Below are 13,977 nucleotides of genomic sequence, written 5' to 3'. Positions count from 1 at the left end.
CTGAGTTAACATGTGAGCAATGCAGAAGTTTAAGAAATAACATGGTCTTAGGATAAGGATATCCGACATTAGCCCTCAAAGAACTTTATACTTATCTTTATTGTAACACTTAACACGATGTATTTAATTGTCAAATTGAATCTCTCTTATCCCTGTCCAATATTCTGAAGTTCTTGAGAATATGAATCATGTTATATTTGTCTTTGTGCCCACAGGTATAAGTCTATACTTATAAGCCAGGACATTGCATGTGGCCAATAAATTCAGATGTAGATTTAATTACAAAATATTGCCTGTCCAGGATGTGTCAGGCACAGAGGTAGATGCTGTTGCATATTAATTCAAATCCCAATAGAAGTCAGAGGTAATTTATGCATGCACTGATAGCTGCACACATTCCATGTACATTGTTATTTCATTCACCTTTGGGTGACTTAAATAATCATCTTCTGCTGCAAAGTCCTAACTTGGACAAAGAAGCACTGTATCTCTTTCCACATATCACCTGAAACCCCTATATGATTTGAGTAAGAGAGAAAAAAAAACACCTTTAAGCCATAATAAGACCTGTCATTATTGTCAGACTTTATCTATATTTTAATGACCTTATTTTTTGCATACGAACTCTAAGAGGTATGTAATACTATTTCCATTTTCATAATGAAAATGCTAATTCTTACTAAGAATTGGGATTTGAACCCAAAGCTATCACTTTCAGATTGTCAATGTCTTTTTGCCTCATCACTCCATTCATCAGAAGGTCTCTACATTACAGGAAATTTATGCATCTGTATTACAGAGATATGTATCTTGACATATATTTATAGACCTAAGTACACTTATATAGAACTTATATGAAAAAAAAAATTACTACTGCATTTAGGAAAACTGCCTTGTATGTAAAAAGAATGTTTTGTGTCAGTGGCGAAGAATGAGATTTTGTCATATCCAAAGAACTGAAGATAGGTTTAGGAGCTTATTTTCCTCATTCTGGAAATTCTGATTACTTCAGTGAGATCCCATATCAATTTCTCACTTTGGCTTAATGTGTCTCTTAGAATGCTTCGAAAGATACATGGGACTTTAAATTGCAAACTTGGTTCTTTTTACCTCTTCATAGTAGAAATAAGCCTTAGCGATTTTTCTTTCTTCTGCCTCTGCCTATTACCTGAGCAATAGGGAGAGGCAGTAATAGTGGCCTTGTCCAAGGCCACTCTATTCTCACCTGAAGAATAGCACTTATCACTTCCTCAAATGGCTCTGGTGAGGGACAATTCTAAAAGATAGATAAGAACAATTCCAACCAACAGTATATGTATAGATAGATAGATACATATATACATACATACACACATGCCTATCTACCTATATACATATATATACAGGATGGGCTCTGTGTGTATATGTGTATTTGCATATAGTTGTTACAAATCTTAAACTCCAAAATGAGACAAACTGAGATTAGAATCTCAATTCTGCTGTCATTTTAGCAGCATGAATGTCAGCCAGTAACAGCTCCCTAAAATTCAGTCTTTGAATGTGTAGAAGTAATGTTGCCAGCCTTAGAAGTTTTTGTAAGAATATAATGATGCAATATAATTAAAAGCAATAGTGGAGACTAATATTACTTATTTAATAATAGTAGCTTTCTTTTTATATATATATATATATAATTTATTTTTTGGCTGCATGGGGTCTTCATTGCTGCATGTGGGCTTCCTCTAGTTGCGGCGAGGGAGGGCTACTCTTCATTGTGGTGCACGGCTTCTCATTGCGGTGGCGTCTCTTGTTGCGGAGCACAGGCTCTAGGTGTGTGGGCTTCAGTAGTTGTGGCTCGTGGGCTCTAGAGTGCAGGCTCAGTAGTTGTGGCACACGGGCTTAGTTGCTCCACAGCATGTGGAATCTTCCGGGACCAGGTCTCGAACCCATGTCCCCCGCACTGGCAGGCGGATTCTCAACCACTGTGCCACTAAGGATGTCCCAATAATAGCAGCTTTCTAACAGTAAATGACTAACCTATGTGTTAATATCTAGTATTTCCATGTGCAGATTGCATTAACTTGAGTAGGTCTGAATGCAAAGTAATGGGTCAATACTAAATCAGTTTTCATAATGGAGCATTTGTAATACAACCATTTATGCAAACAGGGCATTAAATTCCTTTGTTTTATAAACTCATTGCTATAAACTGAAAATCTTACAGAGTGGCAGTGTATTGCCATTTTCAAGGAACTTGCTTCTCAACACTTTCTCTTGACAGCTGACTATTCTTTCCAATTTCCTGTGATTTATACATCTGTCCATTGTGATAGGAAGCTATGCCGATAAGTGGGCAGAGGTGGGCCATGCATCGATCTCTGTGACACGCCATTAGCCATCTTCTTTCACTTAATATTATCTGATGAGTCTTGACCAGTTCAATTTTCCCCCTGAAGACACTGTGTTAAATAGAATTAGAATTCCCCGTGCTCTCATGTCATGCTTTATGCTTAAGCAGATTCAAAGTTCTCTCTTCTTAATTCTATTTTAGGTCATTTTAGCTAATTCTCCATTCCTTTTTAATCTCTATACTAAATGAAAGGCAAAACATTTCCACTGGCCTGGATAAAATTTGTCAGTCAGTCTTTCGGAAATTTCAGAGTGCTAACTAAACTATTTTGTAGAACTGTTCAGAATTGTTTAGCAATTTGGAACTTTTATCTTTGTTGTTTGCAACATAATTATGAATTTATATTTTAAAATATATCATTCTAGTTTTGTCAATGGGAAATAATGTCTGTTTATTTTGAAATTCCTTTTTTTTCTAAATCAACACATGGTAGGACTAAGAAAGTTGTAGTGACCCAAGATCAATTCTTTCCAACAGAAAAAAATCTGCAACTTTTTGTTCACAATTGATTTTTTTTTTTGCTTACTAAGATGAAGTTTCCACCATAAAATTAAATGTCTATTTGTAAACAGACACCAACATTTCCCTAATCAGCAATTCTCTCATTATTCAGGATTTCAGAGTAGACAGTTTATTAGGGAAATCAGAGGGTAAATTTTATCAGAAATATATTCTGTTGAGAAATAAACACAGTATAAGTCATAGCATTAATATGCATCTAATAAATACTAGTATCTATTTCTTTCCCTTCCGCCCCCCAGGTGATATCAGTGAACTGTATCTTTTAATGTCTACAATGAGTGTCTGGGGCTTCCCTGGTGGCACAGTGGTTAAGAATCCACCTGCCAATGCAGGGGACACGGGCTCGAGCCCTGGTCCGGGAAGACCCCATATGCCGCGGAGCAACTAAGCCCGTGTGCCACAACTACTGAGCCTGTGCTCTAGAGCCTGTGTGCCACAACTACTGAAGCCCGTGTGCCACAACTACCGAAGCCCGTGCACCTAGAGCCCATGTTCCACAACAAGAGAAGACACCACGATGAGAAGCCAGCACACCACAACAAAGAGTAGCCACCACTCACTGCAACTAGAGAAAGCCCGCGCACAGCAACAAAGACCCGACACAGCCAAAAATAAAGAAATACAATGAGCATCTGAGGTAGTATTTGTTGGTCTCATTCTACACATGAGAAAAATAAGGCAAAAAATAAAATTAAATTAACTTGGCAATGTTATACACGTAAAATATTTTGACTTCTGCCTGTTTCCTTCCCAGATCACCCCAGGATATTGAAGGCAATTCTCAGAATTTGGCTGACCGTTTTCAGGCACCTTTCATTGGCATTGCCTGAAAGGACTCATTTGTAAAATAACGAGAGAAATGATAATAACTACTCAAAAATAACCACAATTGCTGAATGACTTGTAATGATAGCAAGGGAGATCAGTGATCAGATGCCCACAATGACAGTAAGTAGGTCATGCAACAGTTTGCATATGTTTGCATATTTGCCTTTGTGGGTGCAAGTGTGCGTGTGGGTGTGGGTGGGTGAGCGTACATCCCAGTCTTCAATGGCTTTCCACTGAATAGGTGGAAATGAAACAAGTTTTAACACTAGACAGACTTTATCCTACAAATTCCCTTCATTCTCTACTATCATTCACACTGTATTATTGGGACTCATTAAAATATCCTCCTTCGATAGTGGTAATTATGGTTCTCTCTACCCTTGTGGCAGGCCTTTCCCTCCATTCTACCTGTGGAAAACTTAACCTAAATACCAGGTTCTCTTTGAAGCTTTTCTTGAATAGTGTTTTTGTTTCTCCTTGCTACTGCAAGAAGTCAACACAAACTGGCTTAGAACAACATAAATTTATTATCTGAGAGTGCTATAGGTCAGAAGTCTCACTGGGCTAAAATCAAGGTTTTAGTAGGGCTGCATTCCTTCTGGAAGCTCTAAGGGAGAATCCATTTCCTTGCCTTTCCGTATTTGAGAGGCTGTCTGAATCCCTTGGCTATGTTCCTTTCTTCCCCATTCATAGTCAGCAGTGTAGCCTTTTCAACTACCTCTCTGACTCTGATCCTCTTAGAAAGTCCTTTGTAATTACCTTAGGCCCACCTGAATAATCATGGATAATCTTCCCATCTCAAGATCCTTGATTTATCACATCTACAAAGTACAAAATATCTTTTGCCATGCAAGGTAATATATATTCGCAAGTTCTGAGGATTATAACTTGGGCATCTTTAGGGGAGACAATATTCTACCTACTACAGAGGGAAATCAATCTTGTCTCTGTCATTACATTTCCATTAAGAGTTTATACCACTATTATATTTTAAATTTAACATAGATTTATGGGCGTTGTTTTTAGTTGTGGTTTCACTTCATCTCCTCCCTTCAAAGTTAGAATCCCAGAGGGCATTGAAATCTTATCTCTTCAATTCAACTGGAGATACTTGAGGATATTCCTACCTCCTGGACACATTTTGATTCCCAGAACATCCGACATGAGTTCAGTTTATTAAATTGAACTTAAAAGTTTTGAGAGAGACTAATTAAACTATGAGTCAGTCAAAGCAAAAGCAGCAACAGACAATGGAGTTACTTTGTTAAGTGATTGCTGTTACCGGGTAAGACAAGACTGGCAATATCATGAGCCTGAAGGGGTTCAGAATGAGCCTCCTTAAAATGTGGCACTTTGGTATGCAGACTATTTTGAGCTGAAGGCAATCAAGACCCAGCGGACTTAAGAAAAACTTTTACCTGTCCCTTAACTACCTAAAATAATTGAGATAGTGGGCCTGGCCCAGAAAGAGAGTTATCGCCAAGAGATAACTTTTTCTCTGAATGACCTATTTGTATGGCAGAATAAACATCTAATTACCAAACATCTTCTCTCCTTACAGTCCTGTGAATCACCTTCCTCCCCTTTGAATCTCCAGGCCCCTATCCCATTCCTTAGCTCAAGATGGCATATAAGCCTCAGTTGCCCAGCTTGTCCTTAGGTCTCATTATCTTTGTGGAGCCCCTGTATATATATGCAATTAAATTTTAATCTGTTTATCTGTCTATGTCAATTTTATTTTTAGACCAGCCAGAGAACCAAGAAGTGTAGAGGAAATGGTTCCTCTCTGAGAAGCCCAATCTGTGGTCTTTCAGGAAAACTAAATCTAGAAAGTGAGTTTTGGGGATTGGCATATTTTCTAGAATGGCTGTATTTTCTAGAATAGGATGCGGTCAAACTTTTAGAGGGCACTGCCTATCATAGCTGCTGAGAAAAAAATTAGAAAGAAGTCATTTAAGTCTCTTATCTTTAATCCTGATTACCTTCTAAGATCATTCTTGTGGCCAGTTGGTGATAATTGCCCCATGTGGAAGGATTTAACCTTCTTTACACTGTAGTCCAAACCACTGACAATCATAAACTTGCTTGACGCCTATCTTTAGAATTAAAGGAGGGACTACTCATTAAGGTAATAATATCTTTGTTCTCAATTACTGGAAGGGTGGAGAGTTGTGTTCATTCAGGGACTGTGGTTGGGAGCGAGAACAGAGAACAGGCTATAAATTCATCATACAACAGTTTCTTCAAATTCAGAGAAGAATAAAATTGAATTTTTCCATTGATCATGATCATCACCATGCCTACAACCTATGAACATTTCACAGACAGAGAATCTGAAAGAAAAAGCCAGAAAATAAGAAAAAAAATAAAGGAGTTCCTGCAAGGTAAAATATACTCTGTTTTGAGGAAATAAAGACACAAGATTTTTTAGGTTCAAAGCATTGTGCTATTTGTTTCAAAGACTAATCCCATGACCTCCTTAAGAGATATTCATTAACATTCTCAATTTTCAAATAGAGATTAAGAAAAAGAGATTAAATAACATGAAAAACCTAAGAGCACAAATATGAATTAATAAATATTTAAGTGTCTAAAAATATAACATTAAGAAAATGCATTAACTTTTAGATGAATTGTTAAATTAGCCATCACAAAATACCTATCACATTGAAAACATGCTATAGGCTGATTTTTCTGACTTTGCAATAACTGTTAAGTGGGCACCATGTTTGCTGAGAAAGCATACTCAATTTTAAATTAAATAAGTTACTCATAGCCAAATTACTAGAAAAATAAACTATAAAAATTCTCCTAATTTTTTTATAAAAACTGGTATTTTAGAGCTTTTTAATATATTTGATACAATGTAAATTTAGACCGCTAAAAATCAACATTCCTGACTAGAGCCCACAAGGTTTTAAAATAAAACCTACCTCCTTCTTATTAAATGTATTTTATACTCATTTTAGTTTTAAAAAAGTGATTATTTTATAATTTGATGTACACCAGTTAACAAAATCTAGTAAGCTTGAAGCTCAGTTGCCCAGGAGTAGAATTCTGGACAAAGAAGAAGGATGTTTGATGAGGAGACACAATGATAGTTTTCTGCATAGAAAAGTGTGATAGTTAATTTTATGGGTCAACTAGGCTGGGCCACGGTGACCAGGTATGTAGTAAATCATTATTCTGAACGTTTCTGTGAGATGTTTTAAAATGAGATTAATGTTTAAATTGGTAGACTTTGAGTAAAGCAGATTGTCCTCCCCGATGTGGTGGGCCTCATCCAATCAGTTGAAAGCCTTAATTGAACAAAGACTGGCCTCCTCAAACAAGCGGGAATTCTGACAGCAGATAACCTTTGGACTCAAACTACAGATTTTGGACTTGTCTCCATAATCTTGTGTGCCAATTCCTTAGAATAAATCTCTTTAAATACATATATATACACATCCTATTGGTTCCGTTTCTCTAGAGAACCTTAACACAAAGGGAGAGGAGAATGATTATCCATAAATAAATAAAATCAAAGAGAAACCAATGGGTCACAAATAAAGCATACTATCAAGAGTAGTGTATGTCATAAAGGTAAAAAGTGACCTGCCCGGATGAGGCAAAGAAACGAACACGTCTTAGCTACCAAGGATTGTGCTACTTGCTTCAAAATTTAACCCCCATAGTCTCCCTATGAGATATTCATTATCATCTTCAATTTTCAAATAATGATATTGAGGCCTGAGAAGTTAAGTAATATACAGTCTCAAGCAACCACAAAATTTGGGAGAAATGCATAAATTAGACCTTCTTTAGTTTTGTTTTTCTGTCTACCTAGCACCTCAGGCCTAATTTGATTAAACTCCACTCACCCACCCAAGGTCACCACTACCAGTTAACCAGATATTTAGGTATCAATCTCATATATCATGGACAAACTGTTACATTAAACTCAAAGTGCATAACTCGTATGTTTTACAGTTGAAAGTCCCTAATGGATTTGTACATCACCACTAGTTTATGTGATATAATTCATGTGAAGTGTCATAAATATAAGTGGCATATATGACATTCAGGTACAGTTTATATGTAGTTCTAAATCACTGCACATGTAGCAAAGTTAATTATTGGAAATTAACATTCTGGGGGTATATTATACCTACAGTCATCATGCTGGGCTCTTGCAATGGAGAGAAACCTTCTCCAGTGGCCCCTCTGTGACTCTGGTTTATTACCTCAATGATTTTGTTGCTTGTTGTAACCCAGTATGTATGTTAGTATACCTTAAGGAATAGGTTGTCGTCTGATTTATTAGTTGGAGTACCTTACATCTTTCAATGGTAGGGAAAATTTTATATTGACAATATCCAGAGTTTTTATTGAAGTTATATTAGTCCTATCTATCAGAGAGATGCTAGAAAATCTATAACTCTCACCAAAATGATGCCCATGTGAGCAATTCAGTTTATGAAGTGCAATCTTCTAAGGCCGGCTTAGGGCCCTGTGATTCATTTTTCAACCTATGTGATGTTTAATGATTTTGTCAAAATAAAAACTAATACACAGTTCTATGTCCATCATCAAATTATGCCATTCAATTTATAGCTTAAATCTATGAAAAACGACTTCCAGATATGGAAGTCTGAGGACTGGGAAATAGCTCCAGTCTATGTAATTCTCCATCCTCTATTGACACAGATATTTGTAGTGGGTGAGAAGTTATTTGGCTTATTATTACACTGGGAATTTTTCAGAACAGCGTAATGACATTCTTTCATTATGTCAAACATGTAGATATCTACCTAGGGTATACTGTTGGGCCATAAAAATGATTATTAGAAAAATGAAACTATATAAAACAAGAGGAGAAAGTGCTGAAAGGTCCTTATCACCTTGTTTAAATCAATCTTAAATCCCATTTTCTAAACTGTTAAACTGTAATTCCCAAACACATTCATTTTTCTTAACCATCATAGTCAGAATATCAAGGAACATTTTTGCAAGTTATTTGCCTGTGTGTGTGTGTTTGTGTGTGTTTGGTGTGAGTGCATACACACGTGGGCATTTTAGAAGGCTGAATATAATTCATATTCTGTTTTCATCTTGTTAGATGTTGTTTTATTGAGAATTAGATATTATTAAACAGGGTCAAGAAAGGTAAACCTTTAGTCATTAAAAAAAAAAGAAGAAAAATAATATAGTTCCCTCTTTGGAGAATATGATTTCTACAAATGAAGTTTATGTTGGTTATTTAGACAGTGGAAAACAGTCCTTTTCGAAACAGCCCATAGTGTTTTCACATTTCAGAGGTGATGAATAGCAACCTTACTTTTCCTGGTTAATTTTCTGAGATTCCTTTATTTCCTCCGCCCACAGGGTGAAGTATTTAATATTTGCCAATTATCCTTCCAAGATCGTTTTATGTTGGTTTTTTTTTGTGTACCACTCTGAGAAATGCAGGGGTTTAGACCTACTATGTCACCCCCTACAGGTATTAAACAAGGTTCAGTTGAAAGGCATTGGAACATATGTTGAGATGCCTCCTGACCACGCATGAAGACATTTTTATTTCAATATTCTGAGAAAGCAAATAAAGCACAGAATAATTCACCAACTAGCCCAGGGCCTCATAGTTAATTAGTTGGGAGTTTAAATTCATACTCAGCTTGTCAGATTCAAAAGCCTATGTTCATTATGTAATATCCCACAGCCCCTGGAAGTTGCAGAATTCCAACGTAATGGGGTAAAATCACAGACACGTCAGATTTAGCATTTGTTATCAGAATGTTCAGCACAAAAAAATCAATCCCCCTCTGCATGCAAGACCCTGCCGTTAATCATTCTGCCTTTTTCTCACACCCACAGCACATGACTCAAAAAAGAAGGCTAACATGAGGATGAAGTTTACATTTTCAATAATAGGTCTGGATTGTGTAGAACAGATTCACCTCTAATGCTATCCTAATCAAAACTTTTATTACCAGTAACTAGTCAGAGTTTATCTAGAGAAAGCAGATAAGTATTAAAAGTTGAATCTTAGGGGACTTCCCTGGCAGTCCAGTGGTTAAGACTCTGTGTTTCAACTGCAGGTGACAGTGTGGGGGAAAAAAAAAAAAAGAAGAAGAATCTTAGGATCTTTGTCATCAATAGTGTGGCTTAGATGGAATGAAATGTTGGGGATTCTGGGATATAAAAGCTGCAACACAAACACATTAATAGGTCAGTGGCTTTCAAAATGGAAGTGCTAATGGAAAACAAAAAGAGTCATCAGTTCAAGTCAAAAACTACAATAAAGGACATGGAACAAATGGATGCCCAATGCAGGCCAAGGACAACACCAGAGGAGTTTGGTGTGAAAGGGAAAGGCTACAGAATATAAGTCACAACAAAATATTTTTTTCTGCACTAGATCCCACATCCAACGATTTCAGTTCCATGGGTATTAAAAACATACCGCCCTAGACTTAGACCATTTCGCCAAAAGTATAAGTGATACTCCAAATGATTTTAGATGGGGGTTGGATACTAGAACGAAATGCCATCAAATAGCTGAGAAAGTTACATCCTTTTTCTTTCTCACGTATTATAATTACATTAATAAAGAAGTCTCCAGTTTTATATTAACATGTCTTTAACGCTTTATTAACACTTGTTAATTTCTCTCCCATAGTTTTATAAAGTTTCCTTTTAAGATACATTTATTTACATTAAAAAGGGAGTCAAAGGAAAATAAGTAGAGACTTTATACAGGCATGGTGAAAACCATGGTGGTGTAATATAATTATTGAACTTGAGAAACAGTATACCTCTAGATGAAATGTTAAAGCATCTGAATCCATTAGCAAAATCTAAGGACTAGTCTATCTCTGGTCATCTCTGAGATTGGTAGGAGGAACTGACGCTGCAGGTCAAACACAAGGGCCAGTTGAGGCAAGAAATAACAGGTTTGCATTTATACAATTCATGCTCATCCACTGACTAAATAACAAGCCCTGGATATAAAAATGAATGAGGGGCTTCCCTGGTGGCACAGTGGTTAAGAATCTGCCTGCCAATGCAGGGGACACGGGTTCGAGTCCTGGTCCGGAAAGATCCCACATGCCACGGAGCAGCTAAGCCCGTGCGCCACAACTACTGAGCCTGCGCTTTAGAGCCCACGAGCCACAACTACTGAAGCCTGCACGCCTACAGCCCATGCTTCGCAACAAGAGAAGCCACCACAACGAGAAGCCCCCGCTCGCCGCAACTAGAGAAAGCCCGCGCAGCAACAAAGACCCAACTCAGCCAAAGATAAACAAATAAATAAATTTATATTTTAAAAAAATGAATGAGATTAAATTCCTGACCATCCCTCTGTCCAGCATTGCAGTATGCTTCTTCTTATTTGTTTAGTCTCTCATTGAAATTTTCTGTAGCAAAAACTTTCTAGGGTAGTTCTAACTACTGCAGACAAGTGTCTTTCAACCACAGACTTCCTTTCTGTACAGTGAGGTCACTCATAGGCTCTCTAATCACTACATAGTATATGCCAGATAAGCGTCTCTCTTAGAATCTGTCTTCTCCTTCTGAAATAGTCTCAGTTCCTTCCATCATTTCTCAGTTTCACCTTCATCATCTTGATATCTCATCACTAAACGAATTCCAATTTGCCCGTATTTTTAAAGTATTACAGCCAGAACTGAATTCACTATTTCAGGTCTAGCAATATTATTTTATGGATGTTATCAATGGAGCACTAATACAGAAAATGTTCTGTACTTTTGCTTCAGCCCAAGATCGCACTAGCTTTGTGTATTCTATCGATGACTCTGAATGAAATTATTGTTACTTGTTTTCTTAAAAGTGTGGATACTGAATGCATCTTAAGTAATTATTTTTTTAAGCTTATGAGTTATGTAATTAGAAAACTAACAAAAGACTATCCCCACCAACAAACACACATTCTTTACCAATTTCCTCAAAATTTCTCAGGTAATATAAATAAAGATAACAAAAAAAGAGGCCACAGAGATAGCAGAATATTAGATTTATTGGCTATATGGCTCTTTATTTTTCATGAGAATTTTTCTGAAGACCTCATACATCCTGAGAGAGAGATTTCTTGTTTCTTGTTACACCAGTTCCTTCCTCTTCCGGCATAAGTAATCACCCACATGTACGTGAAAATGCCCTTTTTGTTACTGGTGGGGCAGAGGAGAGGGAGTAAAACTGGCAGAGAAATCACTCGTTGGTGCAGCGTTTACCCTTTGTCACGATATAGTTCTCCAATACTGTCAGTGGCAGGACTGCAGATTAGTTCCTGAACCTCGAAAAGAACAGACGTCTACTTTTCTACCCAACAGAAGAAGACAACACTCCTTCTTTTTCAGCTATACCTTTATTTACAAAGGACTGTGATGTGGGTGCTAGTCCTGGGTAGCAGTGTCTTTATCCCAGAGACTCTGCTCAATTCGCAGAAAAAAAAAAAATAAAGAAATATATATATATATATATATATATTTTTTTTTTGTAATGTAGATAAGGGGACATTCATAGACATTCTGCCTCCAGGTACTATGACCAAGATTAGGCCAGTCTTTGTCCAACTTTAATTTGCATACAAATCACCAGAGGATCTTGTTAAAATGCAGATGTGGATTTTCTGCTTCTGGGGTGAGACTCCAGAGGCTGCATTCCTAACAAACTTGTTTTAGGAAAAGCCATGATACTGGTCCAGAGACCACTTGATTGTTAAGGGATTAAGAGAAACCTGGCAGGTTAAAAGTTTCCTACATTTGTTTCCAATTCTATTTTTTTATTAGACTTCCTTAGATTTCATTTACCCAATAAATATGTATGGAGCACCTGCAACGTCCCAGGCCCTGCTTTAGCTGATGGGCATTCAGTAGTAATATTTTTCCCAGTGCTCTTTAGGTGTAGGTTCAAAATGTAGGTCTCTCCTTTAAGACCTCATTGCAGTGGGGCAAGCATGTCTAATACAGCTTTGACATTAAGGTTAAGAACAAGGACCTTGAGAATTAGAAAGACTTAATCTGAAAGCTGGCTCTGTCACTTCATTCACTGGCCACCTTGGGTAGATTAACGAAATTCTGAGCCTCAGTTTTCTCATCCATGATGAATTAAAAGAGGAATTAAAAGATATAATATTTTAAAGCATTAGTACCTGACATGAGTAATATACTTTTTTAAAATTCCAATTATTATTATTATTGTCCCAGTTCTGGTATCCACTGAGCCGTAGAGGAAAGCAGAACGAACCTGCAGGCACAGACATACTTAGACGTAATCCTTGAGGTGCTAGGGCTGAGGGGGGTGCTAACAAATAACAATGTTGGAGGATCCTGAAAACAGGTCCTTAGAGGTATTCACGTCCCCATTCCAGAGATCTCCGTGTGCATGAAAATTGTTTTTTCCGTAATGACAAAAATGCCTATATCTGAACTGGAGCCACTTGTGCAGACAAGTCTACATTCTGTACCAGCAAAGGAAAGAGACATATAGGAAGGAGTCGAGAAGGATACCAAATCATCCAAAGAGATTTCACAGAGTGTATAGCTCCAGGGATACAGGGGACTTCTATACTGGGGGTAAAATACCGTGGGGAGTGGAAACCTCAAAGGGCAAAGGATAGTCCTACTAGCAGAAGGCAGAATTAGAAAGAGGGAGGGAGAGAGGTGGAAGGAACACTGTCACCAGAACTGGGGGAAAAGGGACTTGGATATCAACTTCTAGCAATACTCCAGTTGCTGACCTACCAAGTCACCAGTTTGAAGATCCTGAAAGTTTTCCTTAATTGAGGAAAATAGATGAAAGGAGAGTGATGACAGTCATTCTGCGGTGGAATGAATGGTGAAAGAAACCCAAGACGCAGTGCTCGACACTTATGCAAATTGACCACTTGAATAAGGAAGCACCTTGTTCTGTGCCAAGCTGCCTGTTGGCATGAAACACGTTCATTTTAAGGGTTATTAAAATGCCACGGTGTTTAGACTGTAGGCTAGAGAAATATGTGGTTAGACCAGAGCACGGGGGAAAAAAAAATTAAGAACATGTGTCAAAAGAAATATCCATTTATTATTTCTGAGGGCAGTTAGAAATCACGGTCTGGGGACAAGAAGTGTGATAATTTTATATAATCCTGAAATACTTGTCACTTTGTCATATTATGGTTTTGACAGTATCTATAATACTTTCCCTTATTAATCAGAGAGAGAGGGAGGGAGGGGGGAAGGAAGGAAGGAAGGAAG

General features: G+C 37.3%; 1 long non-coding RNA gene across 2 annotated transcripts in view; it reads right to left on the bottom strand.

Annotated features, from left to right (window-relative positions):
- LOC114484017 (uncharacterized) overlaps window positions 1-13,977 on the bottom strand; it is a 398,215-nt gene that overhangs the window by 38,657 nt on the left and 345,581 nt on the right. Inside the window, exon 1 of one of the 2 annotated variants that reach the window (XR_008615546.1) lies at window positions 5,722-5,795. The exons of the other annotated variant lie outside the window; for it this stretch is intronic. This is a non-coding gene — a long non-coding RNA (uncharacterized lncRNA). Of the gene's footprint in view, window positions 1-5,721; window positions 5,796-13,977 lie in introns of those variants that run through there. 2 annotated transcript variants of the gene reach the window in all.

This window comes from Physeter macrocephalus, chromosome 17 (genome assembly GCF_002837175.3).
Source record: "Physeter macrocephalus isolate SW-GA chromosome 17, ASM283717v5, whole genome shotgun sequence".
NCBI lineage: Eukaryota > Metazoa > Chordata > Mammalia > Artiodactyla > Physeteridae > Physeter > Physeter macrocephalus.
Note: the sequence above shows the minus strand (reverse complement) of the source record. Positions and strands in the feature narration are given on the sequence as shown.